The sequence below is a fragment of the Lycium barbarum genome, chromosome 6 (assembly GCF_019175385.1).
Source record: "Lycium barbarum isolate Lr01 chromosome 6, ASM1917538v2, whole genome shotgun sequence".
Taxonomy (NCBI): domain Eukaryota; kingdom Viridiplantae; phylum Streptophyta; class Magnoliopsida; order Solanales; family Solanaceae; genus Lycium; species Lycium barbarum.
Window position 1 is genome coordinate 213,359 of NC_083342.1, and position 20,322 is coordinate 233,680.

At 34.2% G+C, this 20,322-nt stretch overlaps 1 non-coding gene and 1 pseudogene across 1 annotated transcript; one reads left to right on the forward strand and one right to left on the reverse strand.

Moving 5' to 3' along the window:
- The first annotated feature begins 3,411 nt into the window (after positions 1-3,411).
- TRNAS-CGA (transfer RNA serine (anticodon CGA)) lies at positions 3,412-3,493 on the forward strand. The gene has a single exon. It is a non-coding gene; the product is annotated as a tRNA-Ser (tRNA).
- A 182-nt stretch (positions 3,494-3,675) lies between these two features.
- Positions 3,676-16,671, reverse strand: LOC132599757 (carotenoid 9,10(9',10')-cleavage dioxygenase 1-like; annotated as a pseudogene).
- Positions 16,672-20,322: the final 3,651 nt, after the last annotated feature.

Below are 20,322 nucleotides of genomic sequence, written 5' to 3' on the forward strand. Positions count from 1 at the left end.
AACAGGAGCAGGAAAAGCCAGAACAGCAGCCTCGATATTAGCAGGTGCCTCGGATGTGGTATTTTATTCACCACCGGGCAGTGGGCCGGTGTCCATTGGAGCCTCAGTGTCTGGGACCGGCTAGGCACTTTGTTCGGCCTCAGCAGTCGAAGCGAGCCCGGATCTTCAAGTCCTTTGTAGGGGAGTCACCTCAGATGAAGCATCGCCTGAAATGTCAACATATTCAACAGATCGTAACGGAGTCGGAAAAAAAACATCTTCTTCCCTACCTGTGCGCGAGGTCGGGATGGAATTTTCATCCTCGGCTATGGGCAAGATCAGAGCGGTAGTTTCTTCCTCCAGAATAGAGGCTGCGAAGGAGCTCGTATTGCCATCCGAATAGGGATATCGGGCTCTGGTTCGTCCCTTAGACCACGAACGACGCGCCTTGCCCTCTTTTTCAATCTTTTCCCTTGGTCCGAGGGCTTTCTCCGCCTTTTATTAGCAGCATCAATAAGCCGAGATGTTCCTGCTGAATCAAATTCAGGAACCGATGCAGCGGGCTCGGCTGCTGGCTCCGGTATTGGTTTCACCGAGCCCTTGGGTAAACCTGAATACCGAAGAAATTATAAAAAGGAAAAAGAAGAAAATACAACATATCCCAACTCAAGCAGAGTAGTACCATGATTTTGGGCAACCCATCGGCCACGCGACAAGTTTCCCCATGTCCGTTCTTCATGGGTGTGTTGACCGAGGAGTGCTTCAACCCATTCATTCATGTTCCTGAGGGCCGGAGGTATCCATGCCACGGCTGATACAAGGAGAGAAGGGGAGAAATCGTGTGAATACAAGGGTGCAATTGTTCGACAAAGCATTCAAGATCAATTATTAAAAGGAGAATTGGGAAACTTACGATTATCATTCCACACCTCCGGAAAGGGCATATAAGCAGCTGGATTAATGTCCGCGGTCCTCACCCCGACGTAGCGCTCTAACCAACCTCGGTCTCTGTCTTCATCCATCTTCGGAAAGATCGAGTTCCGACCTTGCCTGGCGAGCTTTATCACGCCTCTTTGGAATAGCCTCGGGGAATGTAAACGGATGAATGTGTCATCATAAATTCCCTATTTATGTTGTTGGCCAACAACCGGAGGCAGGCCACGGTCCTCCAGATTATCGGACCAATTTGGGCCAAGGTTACGTTATATGTCCGGCATATATCCAAAAGAACCGGGTCGATTAGAGGGTCGAGCTTGAGTGTAAAGGGGTAGGTGTAAACGTACAAGAAGCCTTCCCTAGGGTCGGTGATGGATTCGTCAGTCCCGGGGGAGAACACTTGCACCGGACGGTTATCCCATTCGCAATCAGCCCGGACCTGGTCAAGCTTATCCTCGGTAATGGACGAGGGATATCGCCTTACATCGAACCCTTTATCCGCAACTGAAGAAGGCTTCTCGATTTTAAATTCTTTGTTGTAGTTGGGTTTGGACGGTACTATGTCCAAAGCGGTGAGCTCAACGACGTTTTTCCCTTGGGTTGTGAAATTGGCTCGGCTCCTTGAGAAGAAACCAAGGGAACATCCTGGGAGGTAGTTTCGGTATTTGCAGACATTTGGAAGATGTGGAAAAGGAGTTTGGTGAATTCGAAAAGGGAGAAGAAACGAGTTAAAAAAAAAAGTGACGAAGCAATTGAAAAAATTCAAAATGGCAAAGTGAGAGAAGAAACAAAGCAGCACTTTCGATTGGAAAGCAGCAAATGAAAAAGTTGGCAGAGTTGGTTTTCTTACAATCAATATAAGCAACAAGTTGAGGGATAAAAACGTTGAAAACCAACAAAAAATATGAGATGAAGATGATCAGAAATGAAGAATAAGAAAGTGAAGAAGTAAAATGGAGAAATTAAACAGTTGAGAGCCTTATATAGGCATGGGAGACTGTAGCGGTTACAGAGGCCAACCAACGGGGGGATGACACATGTCACACAATAAATGAGACGTGATTTGAAACGACGTGCGTTACGGTGATTACCGAAGTCAGCCTTTCGGGATGAGACACGTGGCTGATGGTAGAGGGACGTGACATAACTGTTCCCGCCAAAATTTAAAGATAAGAACGAGCTTATAGCACCACCGGTTTGATGACTTATCCACTTCCCGTTACTCCGGTAAACCTACAGTCCGGAAAGTGTGGGGACTATCTGTATACGGTAAAAACCGGATGTATGCAAGACCGGTGAGATCGGAGACCGGGGATAGGAAGAAACAAGCATGAGTACGAAGTCTTTCCTTCGAACCGGTGGGATTCCAACAGGTGCAGTTGATCCAAGAAAAGGGAAGTAAATCTGTTTGGTCTGATATTTTCAGACCAAACTCTGCATCAACGTTAGTCCGGTTTCTTCATTTCCAAATTGGTCGTGGCCGTTGGTCCGGTTAACCAGTTGCAGAGTTGCCACACATCAAGACCATTCTGTCACGTTGTACTGGTGACCGTACGGGTGTCAGACCGCATGGTCCAACCTTATCCTTTTAGGGTTTCTTTTATTCTAAAAAGGTTTTATGTTGTATGCAAGGCCCACAAGGCAAAACTATAAATAGTGGGCATCTCCTTACTATTAGGGGTTAGCTTTTTGAGATCAAGAATATTGTAATAGAAAATATATACAAAAACATCACCTCTTTCTCTTTAGTCCAAATCAGTGGATCTTCGTGGTTTTAGCTTGTTCCTCTAACACCATTAGCTTAATCATCTATAGCAACGTATTCACTCAAGACATTAATATATATTCATATATACGTATCATAGCACGCAAATCATAAACATTTTTCATAAACCCAAAATAGATTAAGGTTATCCACATATCCTATACCTCACCTACAAATTCAATTGATTACCAAAATTTGAGGTAAACAGAATTGTCACTGTTTAACCATTGAATTCTGAAACTTAGTTAAAGATAAATCATTTAATATATACATTTTCTCCAAGTCAAACTACTGACGTACGTTTGAACGTTTTTTCTAGAACTATCCAGTTTTGTGATAGATGTATTGCTCCAAGTGGTGCCATCCGATATGCTTTAAAACTTCATTTTGGGATGATTGTGAAGTCTTACTAAAACTGTACAACCTTAAATCTGAAATCATATACTAGTTGAGTTGTGATAATAAATTGACACCACTTGTATAAAATCATGTGGACGCCACTGATCTAATCTCCTATCAAGTGAGTACAAGATATGTATGTGCACTCTCTTTCCCCCATCACCACAAGCTAATGAGCAATTTATCCGGCTCTTGATGCTTTCCATAAACACCGGAAAAGTAGTAATATGACAGAAAGATGTACATTATCATTTACCAATATTGCAAGCTCTTGTCCAAATAAATGGTAAAGATACATTATTAACCATTTCAAAGGATCGGTTGTAGAAGCAGTCGATATGTCCGAGTGGTTAAGGAGACAGACTCGAAATCTGTTGGGCTTTGCCTGCGCAGGTTCGAATCCTGCTGTCGACTATCTTTTTTTTTGGTTTTGTTCTTTTTTTAATCCCTCGCACTATCGATGGAAGCCACGTCACTAAATATGCATTGATTCATCAAAAAAAAAAAAAAAGTGAAACAGCTGTGTCCATATAATAATCTGGTCACAAATATACATTCAAGAGAACCACTTCGATCATAGGTTATATACACTATATCTATGAGTTCAATGGCATAAAAGCACCATGAAATCCATATGGCACTCTGCAAGGTAATATGATGATGGCAACTGGCTCACTTTCAATATTTTTTGCATCAACTATATAGACCTGCAAGATAGAAATTATATGCATATCAGAAGAAAATTAAATTCCCAAGTCATGTTTGAGTATAACAAACTATAAGAAGTTTCAAGAAACACGATTCAAAGTTAATCAGTCGATCCTAAAATTTTCAAAATCGACATAACAAAAGAAGTTTATATTTGTCCCTCCAAAGTATACATTCGATATTTTCCTAGGTTTAATCATCGGGCTTATGTAACTCACTGGATCGACTAATATGAATTCACACCTTAGAAAGTATTTTCATTATAGGGTTATTTATCAATTCAAAAGCATCTCGTATTAGTGAGCGGATGTAGCATGCTAGGTGGGGGTTCAGTTGAAACCCCAAATTCCGACGTGGAGCATAAATTTATATGTAAAACTTTATTAAAATTGTAATAAATAGTAGACATGAACTAATAACTTTTAAAATACAACTGGTTCAAACTAAGAATCTTGAAGTCGAACCCATAGCTAAAATTTAAATCCTGAATTCGGCTCTGTCTCGTATAATATATTGTAACAATACATATATAAGATTAACATGGTCCATAAGAAAGAAAGACACGTACAAATCGAGAAAAAATGATAAACTATATTATGATCAACTTACTTGAGATTCATTTGTATTTTCATTGTGTGTGAAAGCCACTATCCAACCATCATCCTCATCAACACCTCCAAGTTTTGGAACAAAGGTAGCTCCAGTACAGAAAGTGTTCTTTGGGAAAATGTGATACTCAACCTTAATCAAATCCTCTTCTTCTTTGTCATCCTAATTAATCAACATTAAAAATATATCAATTATACATAAATGAATTTACACTTTTAGAAACTAACAATTTATAAGTAGCAATTACCTTAGAAATTTCAACTTGTCTTTCTTCAAAATGGAGCTTGGCTAACCCTCCAAATTTAGCAAATCCTCCTGATGAATTCTTTGCTAAATTCAAGATATATGTCATCATGAGGTCTAGTTAGTAACATGAAAACGCTTATTTTATCGCTAAATGACAAAAAATCAATCGTTAATCCTATTTAACGAAAGATTAGCGGAAATTCCGGTTAGCTAAGGGCTATCTAATATATACCAGATCATAGCTAAGAATTTCTGTTTCTTAGTAGTGATTAATTATATCTCATTTTCAAAAGTAATCTTTTTGTCACTCAGTCAAATAGAAATTAGAGTACTAACCAAAGTAATTAGAGAAAGCTTCTGAATCAACAAGTTGTAGATAACCAAATTTGTTTTTAAGACCAATGAATTGATTCATTGATAATTGGAAATTCCATAACAAACTGATCACGGGTTGTATTAGGAGTTTTCATCTTCACTTATCCTGTTTCATGTTTAATCTCCATACGCAAACATGAAAAACCGAAAAAAGTTCTTTCGACAATTGAATGTTATCTTTACTGGAACTCGCCTCGTTCAACCCGTCTAGACTCAATTCAGGCTCGTCTAGTGTTAGTTTCAATCTTGGTATAATCGATCGACGAGATCTACATGCCCTCACCACCACCGTTTACACACACAAAAAAAAAATGGAATCAAACTAATTAAGCAATTTTACTAGTTTCATGATCACATAAATTTGAAATTAAATCAACTAAAAAATGTTAAAATGCCTCATCATTATCTTCAAAACAATTTATTATGTGAAATACACAACATGGCTCAACTTCAAACCATTTGATGGAATTAGTATCACCATAACGAGGCATTACTCCAATTCGTGCATATCCATCTTCGTCGTATTTTATTAATCTGCAAATATCAGAAGTATATATGTTAATTGAAGGATTTAATCAAAAGTATTTCATTAAAATGTAGTATCACTACTTTTTTTAATATAAGATGTTTGAAATACTTACTCTTCTCCAGTAATAAATCTGTTTATGTCTATAGTTAGTGGAAAATCCAAAATCACATTGTACCTAGACATAATATTGGGATTATATACCATAGTAGAATAACATTAGCAAATGCAATAATTGGATTTAAATCCATATACATTGAACAACAAATATTTTTTACACTATCATGTAATGTAATTGATAATAGCAAGTTTCACTTTATTTTTCAGATTACCGTATATCAGGCTTGATAGAAAAAAATTATCTATTATTATAGGTTAATTTTATTTGATAGTATGAATAAGTTATACACTATCAGTGCATAAAACTTAAAACTCATAATAATTACCTCTTTGTAACTCCTATTTCATGGCAAAAAATACACCTATCTAATTTGAGATCCACCTTGTGAACCATTTGCTTTCCATCAGCTGAAAATAGGAAGGAAGCTTATAAATAAATTAGAAAACAAAAAAAACCTTTCAATTGAAGTCTCCTAATTTAGATTCAAAATGGAAAATAACATACCTGAAATGACTCCTAGCTCAAGATAGGGCTTTAGTGGATTAATTCCCATTATAACAAGTTCACCCGTACCTGGGACTTTCTGCCGGGATATGAGATACTCACATCTATATATATATTAGCAGTTTAAATTAAATAAGATACTCACATATATATGACTAGACGTCCCAACACTTTAGATTATAGTGCATCTATGTGTATGTAGTTGTCTTTGAATAGTGATTATATATATATATATATATATATATATATATATATATATATATTATGTTTAAAACACGATTAATATAACATTGTAGTTTGTGCTCTGTATCTAAAATTTTCATATATTAATGTTTGCTAAAAATACAAAATCGGCAAATTTATTAATATTTTTTAAAAGAGTAGACTTGTTTAAAAGGAAATTATTTCCCTCTCTTTGAGATAAAACAATAGCAATATTTAAGCATCAGTTGATACTTTCAATTTTAATTCGATTAATTTAAAGGTGTAAAATACTTATTATTTTTTATCAAATTTTGATTTGGATAATTCTAATTCAAATTATTAAATTAATTTTACATGTTTAAAACGAAACAAATTAGAAATTGATTTTCTATTTAAACGAAGAAATACTATTTTTTATTTTTTGGTAAATATTCTCGGTTTAGCTCATTTTACTTGTCATGTTGTCTTTTGCATGGTTTTTTAAGAAAACGTCGATTAGAATTATAATTTGACTAATTTACCTTATTCATTATTTGATCTCCATTTGATATATTTTTTTTTACGACATTAATCTCTTTTCACATTTATTAGAGTAAGAATAAAAATAAAAAAGTAATTAAATTCTATCTTGTTTTAAAATATAAATATTTTAAGTATATTTATTTTAGTGAACATAACAAATAAATGACATGGCGGACTAGCAAATACAACACTTTAATATCTAGATTAGATCTCAGGCTAATATAAAAAAGAAAGAAAACTGTATGGTTTACCTACTTAACTTTTTGAAGAAAAGCAATTTCATTTGCTCCCACTAATGGATTGATATGCACGTGGCAATGAATCCATCATTATTGACTTAATGAGATACTTTGAAAATTACATGAATATTGTTTGATTTTTTAATATGGAGTGCATTTTTTTTTTTGGACATTATTAATTTGCACTATTTTTATGCATATATATATATATATATATATATATATATATATATATATATATATATATATATATATATATATATATATATATATATACACTATGTTCAAAACACGATTAATATAACATTGTAGTTTGTACTCCGTATCTAAAACTTTAATATATTAGTGTTTACTACGAATACAAAGTCTGCACTTTCTTTCTGACATTATTCTTTTTTTAATATGGGTTCACTTTTTTTTTTTTTATATTGCTTGATTTTGTTAATATGGAGTCCACTTTTTTTTACAGTGAGTTTGGAGATGGTGGGTTCCACTTTTTTTTTTTTTTTTTTTTTAATATTGCTTGATGTTGTTTAGTATGAGATCCACCCTTTATGGGGTACACTTTTTTTTTTTTTGACATTATTAGTTTGTACTATTTTTATGCATATAATATATATATATATATATATATACATATACTATGTTCAAAACACGATTAATATAACATTGTAGTTTGTGCTCCGTATCTAAAATTTTATTATATTAGTGTTTGCTAAGAATATAAAGCCAGGACTTTTTTTTTAACATTATATTTTTTTTAATATGGGGTTCACTTTTTTTTTTTTTTTTTTTTTTGATATTGCTTGATTTTGATAATATAGGGTCCACTTTTTTTTTCCCATGAGTTTGGAGATGGTGAGTTCCACTTTTTTTTCTTCCTTTTTTTTTATTGCTCGGTGTTATTTAGTATGGGGCCCACCCTTTTTTTTTAAGGGACAACGGACGACGAAGCATGGGTCTAAACCCATGCTTTATATAGTTTCTTCTTTTTTTTTGTTTTTATTTTTTATATTGTTTGGTGTTGTTTAATATAGGGCCCACCCTTTTGGACATTATTAGTTTGCACTATTTTTATGCATATATATATATATATATATATATATATATATATATATATATATATATATATATACATACTATGTTCAAAACACGATTGATATAATATTGTAATTTGTGCTCCGTATCTAAAACTTTATTATATTAGTATTTGCTACGAATACAAAGTCTGCACTTTTTTTTTTTGACATTGTTTATTTTTTTAATATGGGATTCACATTTTTTTATATATATTGCTTGATTTTGTCAATATGGGATACTATGTTCAAAACACGATTAATATAATATTGTAGTTTGTGTTTCATATTTAAAGCTTTATTATATTAGTGTTTGCTATGAATACGCACGTGGCAATGAATCCATCATTATTGACTTAATGAGATACTTTGAAAATTACATGAATATTGTTTGATTTTTTAATACGGGGTGCACTTTTTTTTTTTTTAATATGGGATTCACTTTTTTTATATATGTTGCTTGATTTTGCCAATATGGGATACTATGTTCAAAACACGATTAATATAACATTGTAGTTTGTGCTCCGTGGGATACTATGTTCAAAACACGATTAATATAATATTGTAGTTTGTGCTCCATATTTAAAGCTTTATTATATTAGTGTTTGCTATGAATACGCACGTGGCAATGAATCCATCATTATTGACTTAATGAGATACTTTGGAAATTACATGAATATTGTTTGATTTTTTAATACGGGGTGCACTTTTTTTTTTTTTAATATGGGATTCACTTTTTTTTATATATATTGCTTGATTTTGTCAATATGGGATACTATGTTCAAAACACGATTAATATAACATTGTAGTTTGTGCTCCGTATTTAAAACTTTATTATATTAGTGTTTGCTACGAATAAGCACGTGGCAATGAATCCATCATTATTGACTTAATGAGATACTTTGGAAATTACATGAATATTGTTTGATTTTTTAATATGGGGGGCACTTTTTTTTTTGACATTATTAATTTGCACTATTTTGTTAATATTAGTTGTTGTTTAATATATATGGGACCCACAATTTTTTTAAAAAAATTGGAACGAATATATATATATATATATATATATATATATATAGATTAGAATTATGGGGCCCACAATTTTTTTTTATTAAATTGAGACGGACGGACGACGAGAAAGTGAGTAACAACTCACTCTTCTTAATAATAGTAGTAATATAAAACATGCAAGAGCAATTAATATAAAACATGCAAGAGCTCCTATCTTCAGATCTCGCTCACATCCAAAAATAAAAATAAAATATTTTTTACATGAAAATCAGATCCACTACATGTGTGAGGCTTGTGAGAGACACAGTTTAATTAAGTAATTTACAATTTGTTTTTCTAACAACTTAAATTTTTAGATTAGACAATTACTTGTAAAACACACACTATGATTTTCAACAAAGGGTGTTCAACTAAGCCTGTCAATTGGGCTGGGTCGGCCGGGGACCGGCCCACCTATCCATAACCGGCCCGGCCCCCAACCCGGCAATAGGGTGGTGGGCTAGGCTAGTGGAAAAAATTAGGGGGCTAGGCCGGACATGTCATTTAGCCCAGTAGCCCGGCCCACCAACAACCCGAGTTCTGGCCCACCGGGGGCCCGGGCAGGCCCATTTCAAATTAATTTTTATTTTTTTATTTAAGTGGTATGTTTGTGTATATCTTGTATATGTTAATGGTATATTTGTGTATATTTTGAATATGTTGTTGGAATGAAGACTCCCAATGGCTATTTAAGTGCTAAAAATTATAAAAAGTTGAGAATGTGATACAAGACTACATAAGTAATTTAAAATAAAACTTCAAACTTAAATTGATAACATTGCAAATTCAAAACATACAAACTTGAACGATCAACTTATTACAAATGAAAAGTTCAAAACGCTAGCATCGATGGAGAAATTTAAAGAAGAGATAAACTTCAAAGTTCAATTTTGTGCCTTTTGTCCAAGTGCCTACATAACGGACCGGTACCCCCCAAAACCGGTTTGGACTTATGGAGATATATTTGACCACAATGTTGACATTTAACATGTTCCTCGTCTACTCACTCAAAATGCAACCACACCGAACTTGAAATTGATCTTCGGGCTGGACGAGGAGGTGGAGGATTATCATTATCCATTAAATTTGAACTTGGAAGTTGGAAGAGAGAGAGAGATTTAGATGAGTAGGAAATTTAGGGAAAGAGGAGAGTAGAGAATTGCGAGACAATATGGAGAAGAATGAATGGTATTTATAGATTGAAAATAGGACCAAAGTATAATTTAAGGAACTTGATGGTTAAAATAAAGTTGACAACAACTAGATTTTAAAGTATCAAACTTAATAAATTTTAGTATTAATTTTTTTTTTTTAAAATAATTAAAATCCGGCCCGACCCACTTAGCCCACTATGTACCCCTACCCGGGTAGGGGGCTGGGCCGGACACCCCTTTTCCTCCTCCAACCCGGCCCACTGACTATGGCCCGGCCCAGCCCCATGTGACCTGCATTTATATGGTCCGGCCCGGCCCACTTGATAGGCTTATGTTCAACTCTTCACGGATGGTCGCAGCTTCGCCACTGCCACCAACCAAAAAATAACATAAATTTTACATGCTCACACGTGAGGAACATGTACACACAATATAACTAAATAATTAAAATGGTGTCTTTTTATGAACAATTACCTTTGGATGGGCTGTGAATGATCGACTCCAAGCTCCATTGACTGTCCAATTACCCAAAGTTTCTAGTGTTTGAATGTAATGTTTATCTCTTGAGGCATATGGTTTTCAGTAATTGAGCAGTACTTCTTTGAGTGCTCAAAAACATTTGTGTTGCTTAGATATTTGTGCAATACACCAAATCTCAACTGCAAGACAATAACGTTAGACTGCTAAAAGTAATGCCATTTTTTATATTATTGATCTCTTGATACGCGTGTTGGCGTGCATACACCGTCCGGATCAAAAAGAATTGTAGAAGTTACTATATATATAACTTAGATCTTAGTTTTATCTACCGAATGATGTCAAATATTTAAGAACATCCAAACAGAAAAATAATGTTAGACACCCTCCCCCTTAATCGGAGTTCTCTGATTAGGTGCATGCTTCAACATCTAAGTTCCACACAAGGAACCCCATGCTCTTAAGAATAAATTACGATATTTGATAGACTGACAGGTCAGCCACATAATTTATTCCTCAAGCTAAACAAACTTGGCTTGCTTCTTTAGTTTAGGCAATCGAGTTTACTTGCTTCTCACTAATTAATCGCAAAAATCATGTGTTTTATAACTCGATTAGATGGTTTATATCTTTTTATGACCCCCAAAGCAAGAAGCAGGAGGATAGGGTGGGTAGCAGGGGCAGAGCTAGGTAGGCTCTAAGGGGTTCGAACCCCCTCGGCGAAAATTTACACTGTATATATAAGATTAAAATTAATTTTTTATTTATATACATTAGATGTTGAACCCGCTTGATTTCTTCATGTATTTACTTTTTCATATTTTTGAACCCCTTGGTGAAAATTCTGGTTCCGCCACTGGTGGGTAAGAGTTCAAGCTCTGGATATGGAAAAAAATCTTGATAGAAGCTTCTCGCCTTAGGTGGTATGAATCCAGATTAGTCGAGACCCTAATGCGGGTGTGGGATAACGAGTGAGAAACCAAAAATTTTTTTTTTTTTTTTTTTGGTAAATAGATGAATTTTCATTACCAAAGTTAGATATGCAGTACAAATCATGACAACTGAGTACTGAACAATGGCTCCAGGACTTCAGCCCAGCTACACCAGCTTCTCATAACACTAATACCAAAACAAATACTAAGGCACTACACATTCTCATTTCAACCAACCTATACATGCACATCTATGTAGGATAGAAATTGAATTTGGCCAGCCATTGCGCAACCTTCGGCTTCATACTTCCACGGCAGTGGATTTCCTGAACAATTTGCTTCACTATTCTATCAGCGGGTTGTTGTGTATTTTGAAATATTCTTGAATTCCTTTCTTTCCAGATGTAAAATACAGCAGCAGCGAGCGACATCCTATATACTTCGGCTCTAGCAGTCTTTCCTCTAGCATGCTTGGTAGCCCATGAGACCTCATCTTCCCAGCACTGATTTATTCTATTGATTTCTTGCCATCTCAATAGCCTTTGCCATACCTGTCCCGAGAACGCACAAAGGAAGAACAGATGTGAATGACTTTCATCCACTACATCACATAGGGGACACACCTTTATAGTAGCAACACCCCATTTACTCAACCTGTCCCTTGTATACAAATTACCATGAGCAGCCAGTCGAAGTGTGAAGATCCATTTAGGCAGCCCAATATTATTGCAAATGAGTCTTCTCCATTCTACTTTAGGAAAGTCACCCCTCAATTTCAAATAGAATTGTTTTGTAGGGAACTGGTTTATCTCTGCAATCTCAGTAATTGTATATCCAGCTGCAGAGTAGTACTTACCCGCCTTCAACACCTTTTGCATGATCCATGAAGCCTGTTTAGGAGTATCTTCCAGTATATTCCTGTTCTGCCCATAGTAGCAATGAATCCATCTAACCCAAAGTTTATCTTTCTTCTGGCATATGTTCCATAACAACTTACTAATGGCAACCTTATTCCAAGAACAAATGTCCAAAATGTTTAAGCCACCGGCAACCTCAGGTAGGCATACTCTACTCCATGCCAGCAATGCTTTTTTGGATAACTCTGCTTCCCCGATCCATAAAAAACTTCGACATGTCGCTTCAATGACCTTAATTACTTTCTTTGGAAAAACAAACACCTGGGCCCAAAACACTTGGACAGAGAATAGAACTGATTTGATCAATATTGTTCGCCTAGCATATGAGAGGAATTTAGTGGTCCAAGACTTGATCCTGTTAAGAATTTTGTCAAGGAGTGGCTGACACTGTACATAAGACACCCTCTTTGTGCTAAGTGGGACACCTAAATATCGTATAGGTAGCTCCCCTTTAGTAAAACCCAGCAGCTCCAAAACCTCATTCTCCTCTTCATTTGACATGCCCCCAAAGTAAATTGAGCTTTTTGAAGTGCTAGCGATCAGCCCATATGCCTTTGAGAAGCACTGAAACTACTCAAATAAGTACTGCACAAACCCCACATCACCTCTACAAAACAACAACAAATCATCCGCAAACCCAAGCTGTATTAAGTTCATTCTAGCACACTTTGGGTGGAAATTAAAGTTTGGATTTTCCCCCAGTTGTTTGAGCATCCTATTTAAATACTCCATGACCATGACAAATAGGAAAGGGGACATGGGATCCCCTTGTCTTAAGCCCTTCTTTGCTTCAAATGGTTTGGTAGGTTTTCCGTTGATGATAATAGAGTAGGAAACTGTTCTCAGACAGGTCATTACCCAGCCAACAAACATACTAGGAAAATTTAACCCATTTAGCACTTGCTCCACAAAAGCCCACTCAACAGAGTCATAAGCCTTCTGCATATCAATTTTTAGCATACACCTGGGGGACAGATGTTTCCTGCTATACCCTTTTACCAATTCATGACTTAACAGGATGTTATCAGTAATAACCCTCCTTGGAACAAAGGCTGCCTGACTCTGATCGATCAAATAATTCATGACTCCCTGTAGTCTTCTTGTAATCACCTTTGAAATCAACTTGTACAGCATAGTACAACAAGAGATGGGTCTAAATTCCCTGATAGATGAGGGAGCTTGTACCTTTGGGATCAGGTTACTGTGGTGCAGTTTATAGCCTTATACATCCATTTGGATTTAAAGAATTGTTTCACGGCGTCTATCACATCAGCTCCAATGGTAGGCCATGCCTTTTTGAAGAAGCAAGCATTGAAACCATCGCATCCTGGAGCCTTTAGATCAGCGATATCCTGCAGGGCTAGCTGCACCTCTTCATTAGTGACTGGGGTAATGAGTGCTAATTGTTGCTTTCTGTTCAAAATTGGGTCATCCCTCATACTACTAGGGTCAATAGCAGGCAAGAAATCAGCCCTTGTACCTAACAATTGTTTATAGAAACCAGTGTCCAAAAAGAATAGAAATAAATAAATGTTAGATAAACTAAAATTGGATGAAAGAGGTATACTTCATGACATACCACATTTAAAAGGGAAGCCATCAAAATAGCAAGAGCATCCCCTTCCATATTAGAAATAAAACCTGGTTTCTTTCTATTCTTTTCCTTGTTAAATGTGTCTGTCTGTACATATTTGTTCTTGTACAATATATTCCTTTTGCTTCCTTTTCCTTTTCCTTTTTCTATGGTGAAGTACAAAGCATGAAGCATTCCTTCACCTTCAATCCATAGATGGCTCGATTTTCCAAAAATTGACTTGGTCGATTTTAACCCCCCAAAAAGAGGGTTTGCTCCTGCAATTCGAGGAAGATTCAGGTTTTAACTTTTGCGAGTTCAACCTTTTATAAGTTTCTACTGCTGAGTTTTGAAACCATTACAATTTTTTAAATTATAAACTCAAAATTTTATAAATTTGAGTGATATATATGTACGTCTCTGTGTTGAAAATATTACTCAGTTGAACATATGATTATAAGCTACATACACATTTGCCTACAAATGATATTAAAGGGCTGGGTGTGTTTGGTATGTAGGAAAATAAGAAAATATAATGACTTATTTTCCCCCAAAAATTATTTTTCATGAAAAACGTTTTTCTTCCATACGAAACACACCCTACGTGACATAAACTGGATAGCATGTTTATGATGTTTACCTCATTAATTAGCAGTAATGAACTACGTATGAATACTAGCTGGACAAAAAACATGTGAAAAACGAGAATAGAGACGTGAAAATGAGAGCAACTTTTCTATCTTTTCTTCATAAAGTCGTGATCCCTACTTGGTAGTTCGATTTTAGCCCTGCCCACCTCCAAAAAAGAAAAAAAAAAAGAACATTTAATAGTCTATTCGATAGTTTAAAATATCGGTATAATTAACACGCTGTACTTGACATATACTTATTTTTTAGGTAACTAAGTAGGTTCACTTATTATGACACTTCCAGTTACTTGCAGACTTGCAGTTATCTTCTAGATTACTTTGAAGCGTAAATATTCTTTTAGACATTTATCATACCGTTTCGTAAGTAAACATCATCTGGAAAATCATCTGGAATTTTCCCTTGAATTGTAGTCACTCTCACAGCTGCTCCAATCTCTTCAACAGGTGCAAAATTACTCTGAATTATATATGTATTTATAGGTGAAACTGGCGTCCAAGAAGGCCGGTAAAAAGTAAAAAAGCCATAATGACAGAGTGAACTAAAAATATGTATAAAAATTATAATAGACATATATATATATATATACCTGAGATGGTTGGTCTACAAATTCAAAGGTTATGTCTACAATTGCATCCACTAATTTGAAAGCAGTTTCCTTCATAACTTTTGGAACATCCACTATCAAGGGAAAATGCTCCAAATCCTTCAAGAAGGGCTGTTCCATAATAAAATTAAAATGAGGCAAGTTCTAAGCTTATCTTTACAAATAACATAGCTTAAAATTCAAATATAATATTGCACCAAACTCCAAAGGTAATATATGCGGTAGATCATAGTCGACCAATCGGCTTTACATCAATCCCAAAAGAGAGAGCTTCTAAACCTTATTTTGCGTATCAAAGAGTGATGTAATTCCCCATTCATCCAAAAAAGTAATGCTCCCTCTGTTCACTTTTGCTCGTCACAATTTGCTTCTCGAGAGTCAAACGACATGGAGGTTGACCAACATTTAAGATGTATTTATCATCACATTAATATGAGAAGAATTGCATGTTATAGTATTTTCATATAGTTTCGAACATTCAAATTTAAACGTTAAAATATTGAATTAATCTAATTCAATCTAGCTTCGAAAATTAGTCATATTAAGTACTCTCAAAAAGCGCAACGTGACAAGATAAAAGTGAACGGAGCGAGTATTTTAGTAAAGAAGAGAGACATTCTGGATCGACTACTCCGACTGCTTGCCCATCTAGCGAAGTTGCTTAGAAGGAATAGCTACCTTGACCATCTTCAGAGTTCTAAATAGTGTACTATTCAACCACACTAGTGATTGCATGATGAAATCCGATAGCCAATTGCTGGCTCTAAATAACCAGTCCATCAATAAGCTCCATTCTTCTATAACACATGGGAAGCCATATATTCTTACAACTTCTTTATGTTGACAGCCAATCTAGCGCAATTATTCTTCTTATCTCATAACCGGTTACATATATTGTACAAATATTATATACCAGAGTTAAGTGCGATATCATAAATAAATACTTAATAATTTTTGAGAAAAATAAAAGTTCTAATTTTTGTAGAGAGGATAGCAATTCACCTTCAAAGTAGAGGAGACCGAGGCTCTCAAGTCCTTAAATTTGGGTATAAAAGGCTTTTGCAAACGGCAATTAACTTGACATGCATACACACAAGCAGCCATTGATTCCTTTTTTCACAGTTTGCTAGTGTTGTGAAGAAGTGAATAAGAAGATATTGTATGGGCATGAGAATTGGGATGAATTTATAGTTAGACTGTGTGACAACTGAGCATTTATTTTTCCTATGAAGTTGCTCCCATGATATCGAGTATGATTTTATTGTCAAACAACACAAGATACCCCTAAAATGTAAAATATTTATCTGCCTATGCCTCCTAAACTAATTTTGGCTTCTTATCCAACTGGCTGAAAATATTTATCCGAGTGCCCCCTCGTCCAAAACCCTTCCTCCATGATACAATTGCAGTATATTTATATATCATGATGGTATCATGGAGATTAAGAGAAGGGCTGAAGCAGTCCTCCATGATACCATCTCGGTATATATTATGTACCATCAGTGGCGGAGCCAGGATTTATGTCAAGGGGGTTCAAAAATATAAAGAAGACATAAATGAAGAAATTAAGGGGGTTCAAAGTCTACTATATATACATAAAAAATAATTTTCACCTTATATATACAGTGCAATTTTTCGTCGAAGGGGGTTCGGATGAACCCCCTTCTATAAGGCTAGGTCCGCCACTGTGTACCATGGTGGTATCACAATGGACTGAGGAGTGTCTCAGTGAAGAATTTTTTCATTGAGTGAATCACCAATCATATCTAAATGCATTCATATTGAAATAAAAGAAAACGGCCTATGTACTTATTAGTTGGCAAGTTTTTTCCATTATTAATACTAGTGAATGTATCCGCGCTTCGCACAGTCATTAAATATTGTTAAATTATGTTAGTTGTATTAGGAATTTCGGGATAGAGAAAAAACTATTAGTAGTAATTATATATGTAGTTTGGAAACAATATTATTAGCTATTGTAAATAATAATATTTATTGCTATTGTATTTAGAGACTTTTGGAATTTAATACTGAAAAAAATTACTAATTTTATATAGAAGTAATTGCCGCCTTGTCTTGTTCGAATGCAACCAAGTATTAATTTCATAAATAAAATTAGATAGCATAAAAATATGAGTCTATCATTACTTATATTTATATGGGTTTTAATAAGAAAAGAAAAAAGAATAGAAAAATAAGAGTCTTTGGTTTAAGAAGTGCCACTTCAACTCTCTCCAAAATGAATAAAATCCATCATGAAAAATAATTTTTTTTAAATATTTTTTACTTTCCCTAAAACACAATCGCTAAATTTAGTATATAAAGTTTTCTTTTCATGACATCCAATTTTCATTTTTCACACGTATTTGTATCTTCAATTTTAAAAGAGAATGAAATATGCAAATTGCGTTAGCGAGTTTATAATTAGTTTTCTTATTATGATTTTTAATATGGAACTCATTAATACCATTATTACAATGTTCTTAATTTTTTTAGCTTCAGTTGAACTTTTCTAGAGAACCTTATTTGTTCTCCTTTTTGTTTTTGTTTTAAACCTTGCTTTATAAGCTCTCAAAGAAAAAAAAAAAAAAAAACTTAGGAAGCATAATTTTTTTTGACAATTATCAGGATGATCCCCTTCATCAAGGGATTTCTTAAAATGCAATAATAAACTCAAAATTAGAAAAAATGAACAAAAAGATAACGTAACATATTTTGCTAGCAAATAACTGCAATTTCAGTAATGCTAATATAAAATGAAAAAGCATAATTTCATGTAGAGACCATCACATCTTAACTATTCTGCATGTGAATTCAAACCCTACGCACCTAATTTCTCTATCTCTATTGATAATATTCTGTAATATCAGTAATATTGATAATATAACTTGTAATGTTGAAATTCTGGTTAGGCCTTCTGTCTTTAATATTTGGAAAACTTCTAATATATGGTTGCAAAATAGTTTTTGTTGTAGTGCCTTGGAGCAGAGAGAGTTGATATCATTGAGCAACACCAAACATAAGATAGAATTATTTGAATAAACCCAAAATATTTATTGATTCTTCATGTCTTACAACAACTTTACTTAGTATCAAAGACTCCTATCTTCATCCCTATAAAGTTCAAAAAGAACTCACTCAAAGAGAAAAAGAAAAATAGAAGATTAAAACAAAAGAGGGATTGAGGAGTCATCCAAATTCGAGAGAGGTAGAACGTCTGGAATTGTAGTCCAACTGATCAGCCCGCTTTCGTAGGCATTGTTATTACCCATATGTCTTCTTGTTTCTCCTGTGATCAAAGATGAAAATTTTATCAGAAGGAAGAAGTACACACAAGCAATAAGAAACATTGGAAAAAAAGAGAAAAAAAAACCAGGTAGATACAACAAAAGATAAGGAAAAATTTAACGACATACTATTATGAACTATAGATCAACCATTTTATTCATTGTTGACATGTAACTATATGAAGATTATCTTGATCCAAGCAATTAGTCACGTCTTCGTACGAAAAATGATGGGCGAAAATGACAATTAGTCCATAGTATTGGTGAAAAATGAAACGTAGGCATGGAGAATATATGAAATTTCTGCTGTGATCAAAGATGAGAATGAACCTAATTATAGTATATACTAATCCCGCACCGTCACATTATGGACATTCATTAACAGTATAAAACTTCAATATGCATTCTCTTACTAATAGTTATGACTCTTCTCATAACATAACAAGAGAGCATAGATTAAATGAGATTCATCCGAAGAGCTTTGTAACAAGAAACCCACGTTGTTGAATAGTTTTCTGATCTTTCATTTCCCAAACGTTTTTCGCATTTACTTAGGTAATTGAGGAGATTATGTTTGAAAATTTAATGATATAAATATAAATGGTATACAGTTACAATTTTATGGGAATAGGCCGTAGAGGACTAAATGTCCTCCTCATTTAATAATGCAATTATTTATTCTTCATTTAATAATGTAATTATTTAGCCACTTTTAGATTTTTAAAAATAAGTTAAATAATAATATTAGGAGTTAAGGCAAAAAAACCACAAAAAAAAGATAAATAATAATGATGGTCATAGAGAGGTGTCACATCACCTTGTGTATGCCTAGCTTTATATTATATATAGATTCAACTAAGTAAGGCTTTAGAACACGCGTCATAATTAGAAATCTAAAATAGCTTTCATAGCAAAATAAATCTTGAGGCCCATAATAACTAATACTCAATGAAAAGTCATAAAGGTTCCATATACGTGTCGATTCACTGAATGAAAAATTAAAGTATGTAGTATTCATATCGAAAGTCATATCTAAATGCATTCATATCGAAAGTTTTTCATTGACTGAATCGCTAATCATATCTAAATGCATTTATATCGAGAGTCATTAAGGATCCATATAAGTGTCGATTTGACGTGAAATTTCTACGATATACGGAAGATTAAGAAATTGTAGGTCCTATATAGAGGGCTAATAATTTAAAAGATGGTTAGAAGTGACTTAGAAGGACAGTTAGTTATCTCGTGTTACCCACTTCAGGATAATTAAAAACAAATAATAACTCATCCCCCTCACACATAACTACAAAATCATGTGCTACACAATAATCATGTGCACAATCTAAATTGGATACTGCTGTTGAGTAGCACAATTTAACTGTTATTTATAATGACATTCTGTTCCGTGTGGGAATTATTGGTAAATAGTATAGTGATAATGTTTGTTAGGTAGTTTGAAATTTGTTAT